General features: G+C 40.5%; 7 non-coding genes across 7 annotated transcripts; all 7 read right to left on the bottom strand.

Annotated features, from left to right (window-relative positions):
• Nucleotides 1-736: 736 nt before the first annotated feature.
• Nucleotides 737-811, bottom strand: TRNAC-GCA (transfer RNA cysteine (anticodon GCA)). Its single transcript has one exon. It is a non-coding gene; the product is annotated as a tRNA-Cys (tRNA).
• A 2091-nt stretch (nucleotides 812-2902) lies between these two features.
• Nucleotides 2903-2974, bottom strand: TRNAC-GCA (transfer RNA cysteine (anticodon GCA)). Its single transcript has one exon. It is a non-coding gene; the product is annotated as a tRNA-Cys (tRNA).
• Nucleotides 2975-5066: 2092 nt separating this feature from the next.
• Nucleotides 5067-5138, bottom strand: TRNAC-GCA (transfer RNA cysteine (anticodon GCA)). Its single transcript has one exon. It is a non-coding gene; the product is annotated as a tRNA-Cys (tRNA).
• A 2092-nt stretch (nucleotides 5139-7230) lies between these two features.
• On the bottom strand, nucleotides 7231-7302 carry TRNAC-GCA (transfer RNA cysteine (anticodon GCA)). The gene has a single exon. It is a non-coding gene; the product is annotated as a tRNA-Cys (tRNA).
• A 2092-nt stretch (nucleotides 7303-9394) lies between these two features.
• TRNAC-GCA (transfer RNA cysteine (anticodon GCA)) lies at nucleotides 9395-9466 on the bottom strand. The gene has a single exon. It is a non-coding gene; the product is annotated as a tRNA-Cys (tRNA).
• Nucleotides 9467-11558: 2092 nt separating this feature from the next.
• TRNAC-GCA (transfer RNA cysteine (anticodon GCA)) lies at nucleotides 11559-11630 on the bottom strand. The gene has a single exon. It is a non-coding gene; the product is annotated as a tRNA-Cys (tRNA).
• A 2092-nt stretch (nucleotides 11631-13722) lies between these two features.
• Nucleotides 13723-13794, bottom strand: TRNAC-GCA (transfer RNA cysteine (anticodon GCA)). The gene has a single exon. It is a non-coding gene; the product is annotated as a tRNA-Cys (tRNA).
• Nucleotides 13795-15729: the final 1935 nt, after the last annotated feature.

Below are 15729 nucleotides of genomic sequence, written 5' to 3' on the forward strand. Positions count from 1 at the left end.
AAAGCATTACGGGCATACAGTGTCCACACACTCACATCTTTGCTGCTGTACAGGCACACAGTGTTTCTTAAAGCACAACAAATCAGCTGTGCTGTGGTAAATACAGTGGAATTTAGAAACTCGTGATTTGTTTACCTATGTATTTTTTCTTGGCACCTGCAATTTCTGCTATATGCTCAATTATTAGAAGCAATGCTTGTTAATAAATCCATGCCGTAAAACATTATCTGTGTGCTGCACACTACAGAATGTAGAAAGATGTATTAAAGTACACAGTATCATGCTGTGTACACAAATTTCAATTTGTCCCTGTGTGCCAATGTACGAACTCTTGTTTTACTCGAATTGATCCATGGTGCAGTTACTGGGCGTGAGTGTGAAAACTGTTAATTTTCGCACAACAGTCTTAAGGATGCACATAAAACTTTGAGCTATTTTGTTTAAATCGTCGTTTTAGTGTGAAATACTTTCAATAAATCCCCAAGAATTGTAGAAAGTGATATAGAAAGAAATTGAAAGCTTCTTTCATGTGTGAAGGGGGCACCCAGATTGATCCATGGTGCAGTTACTGGGTGTGAGTGTGAAAACTGTTAATTTTCAAAAAGAGTCATAAGGATGCACATAAAACTTTGAGCTATTTTGCTTAATTAGTCGTTTTAGTGTGACATACTTTCAAAAAATCCCCAAGAATTGAAAAAAGCGATACAGAAAGAAATTGACAGCTTCTTTAAAGTATTAAGGGGGCACCCGGATTTGAACCAGAGACCTCTTGATCTGCAGTCAAATGCTCTACCACTGAGCATACCCCCTTGTTGTACTATCTAGAAGTGGATGGACTAGAAACTGCTGCTGTGGATCTCATCAGAACGGCTTCCTCTTTTATAGGCTCTCTATACCACCTGCTGATTTATTAGTCACAGGGTCTGGGACACAGCCTGACTCATGCCCCTCGCTACAAGCTGATGGACACACTCAACACACCTGATGCTTCACTATTCACACCAAAATACATAGCATGACAGCAGGTCCTAGGCCAAGGGTGCCAATTCACTCTCAAGCTTACTCTTGCTTCACTAGTCACAGGGACTGCTATGGAGACCGGCTGCTGGTCCTTTCACACAACCCTCTTACGGACGCATATAAAACCTAAAACTCTTTTTAATTAGTGGTTTTTCTGTGACATACTTTCAAGAAATCTCCAGAAATTGAAATAAGTAACAGAGAATTTTTTTTTTGTTCCTTAAAAGGAGAAGTGGGAAGCAGGACTTGAGCTGGGGACCTCTTGATCTGCAGTCACATACTTTACTGCTGAGCTATACACATCCTCTTTTCCTGAAATATGCCTTCACACACACCTTATTACTGCGAGCAGCAGGCTGTAGAGTGCAGACGTCACATGTAATACCATGGACTCTGACTAGCACTGAGTTATACCTACTCTGGGATTCCAGCTGTGGGACTAGCTTACTCTCTTGTCTACTCACCATGCTGGAAGTGAGAGTGAGTCTTACTCTCTTCTGCAATCACTCTGTGCCCTAAATTTCAGTCTTAGTCTCTCGTCTGCTCACTCTCTGCTGTAAGTGTGCAAAGCTGTCAGTGACTCAGCCAGTCTAAGCCTCCTAGCTCATTTAAAAATCCACTGCCTCAGACTTTGACAGAACACAACTCTAGTGAGGAAAGACTTCTTTTTAACAGTGCTTTGGTTAGCAGTATCATACAACTCTCACACAGTCACTATCTCTTCTAATCGATGCAAGTTCACATAGATGTCTTTTAAAATGCAATTTCTGTGTCCCTCACGTGGTAATGTCTTTAACAATGCTATATCTTTGTTTTATGGTAAAACAATTTGATATGGTATACATATTGGACCAGTCTTACTGTACATTCTAGTAACGGTAAGCTGGCGTGATACTAGTGAAACACACTGGAAACAGTACACAGGCCAGTCACAGTGTACCAGCATTTGGGTCCAGTTTTGTCTAGCCGACGTTACCTTACATACTAATTACAGTAAATAGGTGTGCTACTGGAGAAAGACACAAGTAACAGCATGCAGGCATTTGTTTCTTACACATATTACTATCAGTAAGCACACATGCTACTGTCCAAACTCAGTTCTAAAACTGCAGAGACTTCTGATACAGTATAAGGACATTTGTGAAAGCATTACGGGCATACAGTGTCCACACACTCACATCTTTGCTGCTGTACAGGCACACAGTGTTTCTTAAAGCACAACAAATCAGCTGTGCTGTGGTAAATACAGTGGAATTTAGAAACTCGTGATTTATTTACCTATGTATTTTTTCTTTGCACCTGCAATTTCTGCTATATGCTCAATTATTAGAAGCAATGCTTGTTAATAAATCCATGCCGTAAAACATTATCTGTGTGCTGCACACTACAGAATGTAGAAAGATGTATTAAAGTACACAGTATCATGCTGTGTACACAAATTTCAATTTGTCCCTGTGTGCCAATGTACGAACTCTTGTTTTACTCGAATTGATCCATGGTGCAGTTACTGGGTGTGAGTGTGAAAACTGTTAATTTTCGCACAACAGTCTTAAGGATGCACATAAAACTTTGAGCTATTTTGTTTAAATAGTCGTTTTAGTGTGAAATACTTTCAATAAATCCCCAAGAATTGTAGAAAGTGATATAGAAAGAAATTGAAAGCTTTTTTCATGTGTGAAGGGGGCACCCAGATTGATCCATGGTGCAGTTACTGGGTGTGAGTGTGAAAACTGTTAATTTTCAACAAGAGTCATAAGGATGCACATAAAACTTTGAGCTATTTTGCTTAATTAGTCGTTTTAGTGTGACATACTTTCAAAAAATCCCCAAGAATTGAAAAAAGCGTATACAGAAAGAAATTGACTGCTTCTTTAAAGTATTAAGGGGGCACCCGGATTTGAACCAGGGACCTCTTGATCTGCAGTCAAATGCTCTACCACTGAGCTATACCCCCTTGTTGTACTATCTGGAAGTGGATGGACTAGAAACTGCTGCTGTGGATCTCATCAGAACGGCTTCCTCTTTTATAGGCTCTCTATACCACCTGCTGATTTATTAGTCACAGGGTCTGGGACACAGCCTGACTCATGCCCCTGGCTACAAGCTGATGGACACACTCAACACACCTGATGCTTCACTATTCACACCAAAATACATAGCATGACAGCAGGTCCTAGGCCAAGAGTGCCAATTCACTCTCAAGCTTACTCTTGCTTCACTAGTCACAGGGACTGCTATGGAGACCGGCTGCTGGTCCTTTCACACAACCCTCTTACGGACGCAGATAAAACCTAAAACTCTTTTTAATTAGTGGTTTTTCTGTGACATACTTTCAAGAAATCTCCAGAAATTGAAATAAGTAACAGAGAATTTTTTTTTTGTTCCTTAAAAGGAGAAGTGGGAAGCAAGACTTGAACTGGGGACCTCTTGATCTGCAGTCATATACTTTACTGCTGAGCTATACACATCCTCTTTTCCTGAAATATGCCTTCACACACACCTTATTACTGCGAGCAGCAGGCTGTAGAGTGCAGACGTCACATATAATACCATGGACTCTGACTAGCACTGAGTTATACCTACTCTGGGATTCCAGCTGTGGGACTAGCTTACTCTCTTGTCTACTCACCATGCTGGAAGTGAGAGTGAGTCTTACTCTCTTCTGCAATCACTCTGTGCCCTAAATTTCAGTCTTAGTCTCTCATCTGCTCACTCTCTGCAGTAAGTGTGCAAAGCTGTCAGTGACTCAGCCAGTCTAAGCCTCCTAGCTCATTTAAAAATCCACTGCCTCAGACATTGACAGAACACAACTCTAGTGAGGAAAGACTTCTTTTTAACAGTGCTTTGGTTAGCAGTACCATACAACTCTCACACAGTCACTATCTCTTCTAATCGATGCAAGTTCACATAGATGTCTTTTAAAATGCAATTTCTGTGTCCCTCACGTGGTAATGTCTTTAACGATGCTATATCTTTGTTTTATGGTAAAACAATTTGATATGGTATACATATTGGACCAGTCTTACTGTACATTCTAGTAACGGTAAGCTGGCGTGATACTAGTGAAACACACTGGAAACAGTACACAGGCCAGTCACAGTGTACCAGCATTTGGGTCCAGTTTTGTCTAGCCGACGTTACCTTACATACTAATTACAGTAAATAGGTGTGCTACTGGAGAAAGACACAAGTAACAGCATGCAGGCATTTGTTTCTTACACATATTACTATCAGTAAGCACACATGCTACTGTCCAAACTCAGTTCTAAAACTGCAGAGACTTCTGTTACAGTATAAGGACATTTGTGAAAGCATTACGGGCATACAGTGTCCACACACTCACATCTTTGCTGCTGTACAGGCACACAGTGTTTCTTAAAGCACAACAAATCAGCTGTGCTGTGGTAAATACAGTGGAATTTAGAAACTCGTGATTTGTTTACCTATGTATTTTTTCTTTGCACCTGCAATTTCTGCTATATGCTAAATTATTAGAAGCAATGCTTGTTAATAAATCCATGCCGTAAAACATTATCTGTGTGCTGCACACTACAGAATGTAGAAAGATGTATTAAAGTACACAGTATCATGCTGTGTACACAAATTTCAATTTGTCCCTGTGTGCCAATGTACGAACTCTTGTTTTACTCGAATTGATCCATGGTGCAGTTACTGGGCGTGAGTGTGAAAACTGTTAATTTTCGCACAACAGTCTTAAGGATGCACATAAAACTTTGAGCTATTTTGTTTAAATAGTCGTTTTAGTGTGAAATACTTTCAATAAATCCCCAAGAATTGTAGAAAGTGATATAGAAAGAAATTGAAAGCTTCTTTCATGTGTGAAGGGGGCACCCAGATTGATCCATGCTGCAGTTACTGGGTGTGAGTGTGAAAACTGTTAATTTTCAAAAAGAGTCATAAGGATGCACATAAAACTTTGAGCTATTTTGCTTAATTAGTCGTTTTAGTGTGACATACTTTCAAAAAATCCCCAAGAATTGAAAAAAGCGATACAGAAAGAAATTGACAGCTTCTTTAAAGTATTAAGGGGGCACCCGGATTTGAACCAGAGACCTCTTGATCTGCAGTCAAATGCTCTACCACTGAGCTATACCCCCTTGTTGTACTATCTGGAAGTGGATGGACTAGAAACTACTGCTGTGGATCTCATCAGAACGGCTTCCTCTTTTATAGGCTCTCTATACCACCTGCTGATTTATTAGTCACAGGGTCTGGGACACAGCCTGACTCATGCCCCTGGCTACAAGCTGATGGACACACTCAACACACCTGATGCTTCACTATTCACACCAAAATACATAGCATGACAGCAGGTCCTAGGCCAAGGGTGCCAATTCACTCTCAAGCTTACTCTTGCTTCACTAGTCACAGGGACTGCTATGGAGACCGGCTGCTGGTCCTTTCACACAACCCTCTTACGGACGCAGATAAAACCTAAAACTCTTTTTAATTAGTGGTTTTTCTGTGACATACTTTCAAGAAATCTCCAGAAATTGAAATAAGTAACAGAGAATTTTTTTTTTGTTCCTTAAAAGGAGAAGTGGGAAGCAAGACTTGAACTGGGGACCTCTTGATCTGCAGTCATATACTTTACTGCTGAGCTATACACATCCTCTTTTCCTGAAATATGCCTTCACACACACCTTATTACTGCGAGCAGCAGGCTGTAGAGTGCAGACGTCACATATAATACCATGGACTCTGACTAGCACTGAGTTATACCTACTCTGGGATTCCAGCTGTGGGACTAGCTTACTCTCTTGTCTACTCACCATGCTGGAAGTGAGAGTGAGTCTTACTCTCTTCTGCAATCACTCTGTGCCCTAAATTTCAGTCTTAGTCTCTCATCTGCTCACTCTCTGCAGTAAGTGTGCAAAGCTGTCAGTGACTCAGCCAGTCTAAGCCTCCTAGCTCATTTAAAAATCCACTGCCTCAGACATTGACAGAACACAACTCTAGTGAGGAAAGACTTCTTTTTAACAGTGCTTTGGTTAGCAGTACCATACAACTCTCACACAGTCACTATCTCTTCTAATCGATGCAAGTTCACATAGATGTCTTTTAAAATGCAATTTCTGTGTCCCTCATGTGGTAATGTCTTTAACGATGCTATATCTTTGTTTTATGGTAAAACAATTTGATATGGTATACATATTGGACCAGTCTTACTGTACATTCTAGTAACGGTAAGCTGGCGTGATACTAGTGAAACACACTGGAAACAGTACACAGGCCAGTCACAGTGTACCAGCATTTGGGTCCAGTTTTGTCTAGCCGACGTTACCTTACATACTAATTACAGTAAATAGGTGTGCTACTGGAGAAAGACACAAGTAACAGCATGCAGGCATTTGTTTCTTACACATATTACTATCAGTAAGCACACATGCTACTGTCCAAACTCAGTTCTAAAACTGCAGAGACTTCTGTTACAGTATAAGGACATTTGTGAAAGCATTACGGGCATACAGTGTCCACACACTCACATCTTTGCTGCTGTACAGGCACACAGTGTTTCTTAAAGCACAACAAATCAGCTGTGCTGTGGTAAATACAGTGGAATTTAGAAACTCGTGATTTGTTTACCTATGTATTTTTTCTTTGCACCTGCAATTTCTGCTATATGCTCAATTATTAGAAGCAATGCTTGTTAATAAATCCATGCCGTAAAACATTATCTGTGTGCTGCACACTACAGAATGTAGAAAGATGTATTAAAGTACACAGTATCATGCTGTGTACACAAATTTCAATTTGTCCCTGTGTGCCAATGTACGAACTCTTGTTTTACTCGAATTGATCCATGGTGCAGTTACTGGGCGTGAGTGTGAAAACTGTTAATTTTCGCACAACAGTCTTAAGGATGCACATAAAACTTTGAGCTATTTTGTTTAAATCGTCGTTTTAGTGTGAAATACTTTCAATAAATCCCCAAGAATTGTAGAAAGTGATATAGAAAGAAATTGAAAGCTTCTTTCATGTGTGAAGGGGCCACCCAGATTGATCCATGGTGCAGTTACTGGGTGTGAGTGTGAAAACTGTTAATTTTCAACAAGAGTCATAAGGATGCACATAAAACTTTGAGCTATTTTGCTTAATTAGTCGTTTTAGTGTGACATACTTTCAAAAAATCCCCAAGAATTGAAAAAAGCGATACAGAAAGAAATTGACAGCTTCTTTAATGTATTAAGGGGGCACCCGGATTTGAACCAGGGACCTCTTGATCTGCAGTCAAATGCTCTACCACTGAGCTATACCCCCTTGTTGTACTATCTGGAAGTGGATGGACTAGAAACTGCTGCTGTGGATCTCATCAGAACGGCTTCCTCTTTTATAGGCTCTCTATACCACCTGCTGATTTATTAGTCACAGGGTCTGGGACACAGCCTGACTCATGCCCCTGGCTACAAGCTGATGGACACACTCAACACACCTGATGCTTCACTATTCACACCAAAATACATAGCATGACAGCAGGTCCTAGGCCAAGGGTGCCAATTTACTCTCAGGCTTACTCTTGCTTCACTAGTCACAGGGACTGCTATGGAGACCGGCTGCTGGTCCCTTCACACAACCCTCTTACGGACGCAGATAAAACCTAAAACTCTTTTTAATTAGTGGTTTTTCTGTGACATACTTTCAAGAAATCTCCAGAAATTGAAATAAGTAACAGATAATTTTTTTTTTGTTCCTTAAAAGGAGAAGTGGGAAGCAAGACTTGAACTGGGGACCTCTTAATCTGCAGTCACATACTTTACTGCTGAGCTATACACACCCTCTTTTCCCGAAATATGCCTTCACACACACCTTATTACTGCGAGCAGCAGGCTGCAGAGTGCAGACGTCACATATAATACCATGGACTCTGACTAGCACTGAGTTATACCTACTCTGGGATTCCAGCTGTGGGACTAGCTTACTCTCTTGTCTACTCACCATGCTGGAAGTGAGAGTGAGTCTTACTCTCTTCTGCAATCACTCTGTGCCCTAAATTTCAGTCTTAGTCTCTCGTCTGCTCACTCTCTGCAGTAAGTGTGCAAAGCTGTCAGTGACTCAGCCAGTCTAAGCCTCCTAGCTCATTTAAAAATCCACTGCCTCAGACATTGACAGAACACAACTCTAGTGAGGAAAGACTTCTTTTTAACAGTGCTTTGGTTAGCAGTACCATACAACTCTCACACAGTCACTATCTCTTCTAATCGATGCAAGTTCACATAGATGTCTTTTAAAATGCAATTTCTGTGTCCCTCACGTGGTAATGTCTTTAACAATGCTATATCTTTGTTTTATGGTAAAACAATTTGATATGGTATACATATTGGACCAGTCTTACTGTACATTCTAGTAACGGTAAGCTGGCGTGATACTAGTGAAACACACTGGAAACAGTACACAGGCCAGTCACAGTGTACCAGCATTTGGGTCCAGTTTTGTCTAGCCGACGTTACCTTACATACTAATTACAGTAAATAGGTGTGCTACTGGAGAAAGACACAAGTAACAGCATGCAGGCATTTGTTTCTTACACATATTACTATCAGTAAGCACACATGCTACTGTCCAAACTCAGTTCTAAAACTGCAGAGACTTCTGTTACAGTATAAGGACATTTGTGAAAGCATTACGGGCATACAGTGTCCACACACTCACATCTTTGCTGCTGTACAGGCACACAGTGTTTCTTAAAGCACAACAAATCAGCTGTGCTGTGGTAAATACAGTGGAATTTAGAAACTCGTGATTTGTTTACCTATGTATTTTTTCTTTGCACCTGCAATTTCTGCTATATGCTCAATTATTAGAAGCAATGCTTGTTAATAAATCCATGCCGTAAAACATTATCTGAGTGCTGCACACTACAGAATGTAGAAAGATGTATTAAAGTACACAGTATCATGCTGTGTACACAAATTTCAATTTGTCCCTGTGTGCCAATGTACGAACTCTTGTTTTACTCGAATTGATCCATGGTGCAGTTACTGGGCGTGAGTGTGAAAACTGTTAATTTTCGCACAACAGTCTTAAGGATGCACATAAAACTTTGAGCTATTTTGTTTAAATCGTCGTTTTAGTGTGAAATACTTTCAATAAATCCCCAAGAATTGTAGAAAGTGATATAGAAAGAAATTGAAAGCTTCTTTCATGTGTGAAGGGGGCACCCAGATTGATCCATGGTGCAGTTACTGGGTGTGAGTGTGAAAACTGTTAATTTTCAAAAAGAGTCATAAGGATGCACATAAAACTTTGAGCTATTTTGCTTAATAAGTCGTTTTAGTGTGACATACTTTCAAAAAATCCCCAAGAATTGAAAAAAGCGATACAGAAAGAAATTGACAGCTTCTTTAAAGTATTAAGGGGGCACCCGGATTTGAACCAGAGACCTCTTGATCTGCAGTCAAATGCTCTACCACTGAGCTATACCCCCTTGTTGTACTATCTGGAAGTGGATGGACTAGAAACTGCTGCTGTGGATCTCATCAGAACGGCTTCCTCTTTTATAGGCTCTCTATACCACCTGCTGATTTATTAGTCACAGGGTCTGGGACACAGCCTGACTCATGCCCCTGGCTACAAGCTGATGGACACACTCAACACACCTGATGCTTCACTATTCACACCAAAATACATAGCATGACAGCAGGTCCTAGGCCAAGGGTGCCAATTCACTCTCAAGCTTACTCTTGCTTCACTAGTCACAGGGACTGCTATGGAGACCGGCTGCTGGTCCTTTCACACAACCCTCTTACGGACGCAGATAAAACCTAAAACTCTTTTTAATTAGTGGTTTTTCTGTGACATACTTTCAAGAAATCTCCAGAAATTGAAATAAGTAACAGAGAATTTTTTTTTTGTTCCTTAAAAGGAGAAGTGGGAAGCAAGACTTGAACTGGGGACCTCTTGATCTGCAGTCATATACTTTACTGCTGAGCTATACACATCCTCTTTTCCTGAAATATGCCTTCACACACACCTTATTACTGCGAGCAGCAGGCTGTAGAGTGCAGACGTCACATATAATACCATGGACTCTGACTAGCACTGAGTTATACCTACTCTGGGATTCCAGCTGTGGGACTAGCTTACTCTCTTGTCTACTCACCATGCTGGAAGTGAGAGTGAGTCTTACTCTCTTCTGCAATCACTCTGTGCCCTAAATTTCAGTCTTAGTCTCTCATCTGCTCACTCTCTGCAGTAAGTGTGCAAAGCTGTCAGTGACTCAGCCAGTCTAAGCCTCCTAGCTCATTTAAAAATCCACTGCCTCAGACATTGACAGAACACAACTCTAGTGAGGAAAGACTTCTTTTTAACAGTGCTTTGGTTAGCAGTACCATACAACTCTCACACAGTCACTATCTCTTCTAATCGATGCAAGTTCACATAGATGTCTTTTAAAATGCAATTTCTGTGTCCCTCACGTGGTAATGTCTTTAACGATGCTATATCTTTGTTTTATGGTAAAACAATTTGATATGGTATACATATTGGACCAGTCTTACTGTACATTCTAGTAACGGTAAGCTGGCGTGATACTAGTGAAACACACTGGAAACAGTACACAGGCCAGTCACAGTGTACCAGCATTTGGGTCCAGTTTTGTCTAGCCGACGTTACCTTACATACTAATTACAGTAAATAGGTGTGCTACTGGAGAAAGACACAAGTAACAGCATGCAGGCATTTGTTTCTTACACATATTACTATCAGTAAGCACACATGCTACTGTCCAAACTCAGTTCTAAAACTGCAGAGACTTCTGTTACAGTATAAGGACATTTGTGAAAGCATTACGGGCATACAGTGTCCACACACTCACATCTTTGCTGCTGTACAGGCACACAGTGTTTCTTAAAGCACAACAAATCAGCTGTGCTGTGGTAAATACAGTGGAATTTAGAAACTCGTGATTTGTTTACCTATGTATTTTTTCTTTGCACCTGCAATTTCTGCTATATGCTAAATTATTAGAAGCAATGCTTGTTAATAAATCCATGCCGTAAAACATTATCTGTGTGCTGCACACTACAGAATGTAGAAAGATGTATTAAAGTACACAGTATCATGCTGTGTACACAAATTTCAATTTGTCCCTGTGTGCCAATGTACGAACTCTTGTTTTACTCGAATTGATCCATGGTGCAGTTACTGGGCGTGAGTGTGAAAACTGTTAATTTTCGCACAACAGTCTTAAGGATGCACATAAAACTTTGAGCTATTTTGTTTAAATAGTCGTTTTAGTGTGAAATACTTTCAATAAATCCCCAAGAATTGTAGAAAGTGATATAGAAAGAAATTGAAAGCTTCTTTCATGTGTGAAGGGGGCACCCAGATTGATCCATGCTGCAGTTACTGGGTGTGAGTGTGAAAACTGTTAATTTTCAAAAAGAGTCATAAGGATGCACATAAAACTTTGAGCTATTTTGCTTAATTAGTCGTTTTAGTGTGACATACTTTCAAAAAATCCCCAAGAATTGAAAAAAGCGATACAGAAAGAAATTGACAGCTTCTTTAAAGTATTAAGGGGGCACCCGGATTTGAACCAGAGACCTCTTGATCTGCAGTCAAATGCTCTACCACTGAGCTATACCCCCTTGTTGTACTATCTGGAAGTGGATGGACTAGAAACTACTGCTGTGGATCTCATCAGAACGGCTTCCTCTTTTATAGGCTCTCTATACCACCTGCTGATTTATTAGTCACAGGGTCTGGGACACAGCCTGACTCATGCCCCTGGCTACAAGCTGATGGACACACTCAACACACCTGATGCTTCACTATTCACACCAAAATACATAGCATGACAGCAGGTCCTAGGCCAAGGGTGCCAATTCACTCTCAAGCTTACTCTTGCTTCACTAGTCACAGGGACTGCTATGGAGACCGGCTGCTGGTCCTTTCACACAACCCTCTTACGGACGCAGATAAAACCTAAAACTCTTTTTAATTAGTGGTTTTTCTGTGACATACTTTCAAGAAATCTCCAGAAATTGAAATAAGTAACAGAGAATTTTTTTTTTGTTCCTTAAAAGGAGAAGTGGGAAGCAAGACTTGAACTGGGGACCTCTTGATCTGCAGTCATATACTTTACTGCTGAGCTATACACATCCTCTTTTCCTGAAATATGCCTTCACACACACCTTATTACTGCGAGCAGCAGGCTGTAGAGTGCAGACGTCACATATAATACCATGGACTCTGACTAGCACTGAGTTATACCTACTCTGGGATTCCAGCTGTGGGACTAGCTTACTCTCTTGTCTACTCACCATGCTGGAAGTGAGAGTGAGTCTTACTCTCTTCTGCAATCACTCTGTGCCCTAAATTTCAGTCTTAGTCTCTCATCTGCTCACTCTCTGCAGTAAGTGTGCAAAGCTGTCAGTGACTCAGCCAGTCTAAGCCTCCTAGCTCATTTAAAAATCCACTGCCTCAGACATTGACAGAACACAACTCTAGTGAGGAAAGACTTCTTTTTAACAGTGCTTTGGTTAGCAGTACCATACAACTCTCACACAGTCACTATCTCTTCTAATCGATGCAAGTTCACATAGATGTCTTTTAAAATGCAATTTCTGTGTCCCTCATGTGGTAATGTCTTTAACGATGCTATATCTTTGTTTTATGGTAAAACAATTTGATATGGTATACATATTGGACCAGTCTTACTGTACATTCTAGTAACGGTAAGCTGGCGTGATACTAGTGAAACACACTGGAAACAGTACACAGGCCAGTCACAGTGTACCAGCATTTGGGTCCAGTTTTGTCTAGCCGACGTTACCTTACATACTAATTACAGTAAATAGGTGTGCTACTGGAGAAAGACACAAGTAACAGCATGCAGGCATTTGTTTCTTACACATATTACTATCAGTAAGCACACATGCTACTGTCCAAACTCAGTTCTAAAACTGCAGAGACTTCTGTTACAGTATAAGGACATTTGTGAAAGCATTACGGGCATACAGTGTCCACACACTCACATCTTTGCTGCTGTACAGGCACACAGTGTTTCTTAAAGCACAACAAATCAGCTGTGCTGTGGTAAATACAGTGGAATTTAGAAACTCGTGATTTGTTTACCTATGTATTTTTTCTTTGCACCTGCAATTTCTGCTATATGCTCAATTATTAGAAGCAATGCTTGTTAATAAATCCATGCCGTAAAACATTATCTGTGTGCTGCACACTACAGAATGTAGAAAGATGTATTAAAGTACACAGTATCATGCTGTGTACACAAATTTCAATTTGTCCCTGTGTGCCAATGTACGAACTCTTGTTTTACTCGAATTGATCCATGGTGCAGTTACTGGGCGTGAGTGTGAAAACTGTTAATTTTCGCACAACAGTCTTAAGGATGCACATAAAACTTTGAGCTATTTTGTTTAAATCGTCGTTTTAGTGTGAAATACTTTCAATAAATCCCCAAGAATTGTAGAAAGTGATATAGAAAGAAATTGAAAGCTTCTTTCATGTGTGAAGGGGCCACCCAGATTGATCCATGGTGCAGTTACTGGGTGTGAGTGTGAAAACTGTTAATTTTCAACAAGAGTCATAAGGATGCACATAAAACTTTGAGCTATTTTGCTTAATTAGTCGTTTTAGTGTGACATACTTTCAAAAAATCCCCAAGAATTGAAAAAAGCGATACAGAAAGAAATTGACAGCTTCTTTAATGTATTAAGGGGGCACCCGGATTTGAACCAGGGACCTCTTGATCTGCAGTCAAATGCTCTACCACTGAGCTATACCCCCTTGTTGTACTATCTGGAAGTGGATGGACTAGAAACTGCTGCTGTGGATCTCATCAGAACGGCTTCCTCTTTTATAGGCTCTCTATACCACCTGCTGATTTATTAGTCACAGGGTCTGGGACACAGCCTGACTCATGCCCCTGGCTACAAGCTGATGGACACACTCAACACACCTGATGCTTCACTATTCACACCAAAATACATAGCATGACAGCAGGTCCTAGGCCAAGGGTGCCAATTTACTCTCAGGCTTACTCTTGCTTCACTAGTCACAGGGACTGCTATGGAGACCGGCTGCTGGTCCCTTCACACAACCCTCTTACGGACGCAGATAAAACCTAAAACTCTTTTTAATTAGTGGTTTTTCTGTGACATACTTTCAAGAAATCTCCAGAAATTGAAATAAGTAACAGATAATTTTTTTTTTGTTCCTTAAAAGGAGAAGTGGGAAGCAAGACTTGAACTGGGGACCTCTTAATCTGCAGTCACATACTTTACTGCTGAGCTATACACACCCTCTTTTCCTGAAATATGCCTTCACACACACCTTATTACTGCGAGCAGCAGGCTGCAGAGTGCAGACGTCACATATAATACCATGGACTCTGACTAGCACTGAGTTATACCTACTCTGGGATTCCAGCTGTGGGACTAGCTTACTCTCTTGTCTACTCACCATGCTGGAAGTGAGAGTGAGTCTTACTCTCTTCTGCAATCACTCTGTGCCCTAAATTTCAGTCTTAGTCTCTCGTCTGCTCACTCTCTGCAGTAAGTGTGCAAAGCTGTCAGTGACTCAGCCAGTCTAAGCCTCCTAGCTCATTTAAAAATCCACTGCCTCAGACATTGACAGAACACAACTCTAGTGAGGAAAGACTTCTTTTTAACAGTGCTTTGGTTAGCAGTACCATACAACTCTCACACAGTCACTATCTCTTCTAATCGATGCAAGTTCACATAGATGTCTTTTAAAATGCAATTTCTGTGTCCCTCACGTGGTAATGTCTTTAACAATGCTATATCTTTGTTTTATGGTAAAACAATTTGATATGGTATACATATTGGACCAGTCTTACTGTACATTCTAGTAACGGTAAGCTGGCGTGATACTAGTGAAACACACTGGAAACAGTACACAGGCCAGTCACAGTGTACCAGCATTTGGGTCCAGTTTTGTCTAGCCGACGTTACCTTACATACTAATTACAGTAAATAGGTGTGCTACTGGAGAAAGACACAAGTAACAGCATGCAGGCATTTGTTTCTTACACATATTACTATCAGTAAGCACACATGCTACTGTCCAAACTCAGTTCTAAAACTGCAGAGACTTCTGTTACAGTATAAGGACATTTGTGAAAGCATTACGGGCATACAGTGTCCACACACTCACATCTTTGCTGCTGTACAGGCACACAGTGTTTCTTAAAGCACAACAAATCAGCTGTGCTGTGGTAAATACAGTGGAATTTAGAAACTCGTGATTTGTTTACCTATGTATTTTTTCTTTGCACCTGCAATTTCTGCTATATGCTCAATTATTAGAAGCAATGCTTGTTAATAAATCCATGCCGTAAAACATTATCTGAGTGCTGCACACTACAGAATGTAGAAAGATGTATTAAAGTACACAGTATCATGCTGTGTACACAAATTTCAATTTGTCCCTGTGTGCCAATGTACGAACTCTTGTTTTACTCGAATTGATCCATGGTGCAGTTACTGGGCGTGAGTGTGAAAACTGTTAATTTTCGCACAACAGTCTTAAGGATGCACATAAAACTTTGAGCTATTTTGTTTAAATCGTCGTTTTAGTGTGAAATACTTTCAATAAATCCCCAAGAATTGTAGAAAGTGATATAGAAAGAAATTGAAAGCTTCTTTCATGTGTGAAGGGGGCACCCAGATTGATCCATGGTGCAGTTACTGGGTGTGAGTG

The sequence above is a fragment of the Pleurodeles waltl genome, chromosome 4_1 (assembly GCF_031143425.1).
Source record: "Pleurodeles waltl isolate 20211129_DDA chromosome 4_1, aPleWal1.hap1.20221129, whole genome shotgun sequence".
In the NCBI taxonomy this organism is placed as follows: domain Eukaryota; kingdom Metazoa; phylum Chordata; class Amphibia; order Caudata; family Salamandridae; genus Pleurodeles; species Pleurodeles waltl.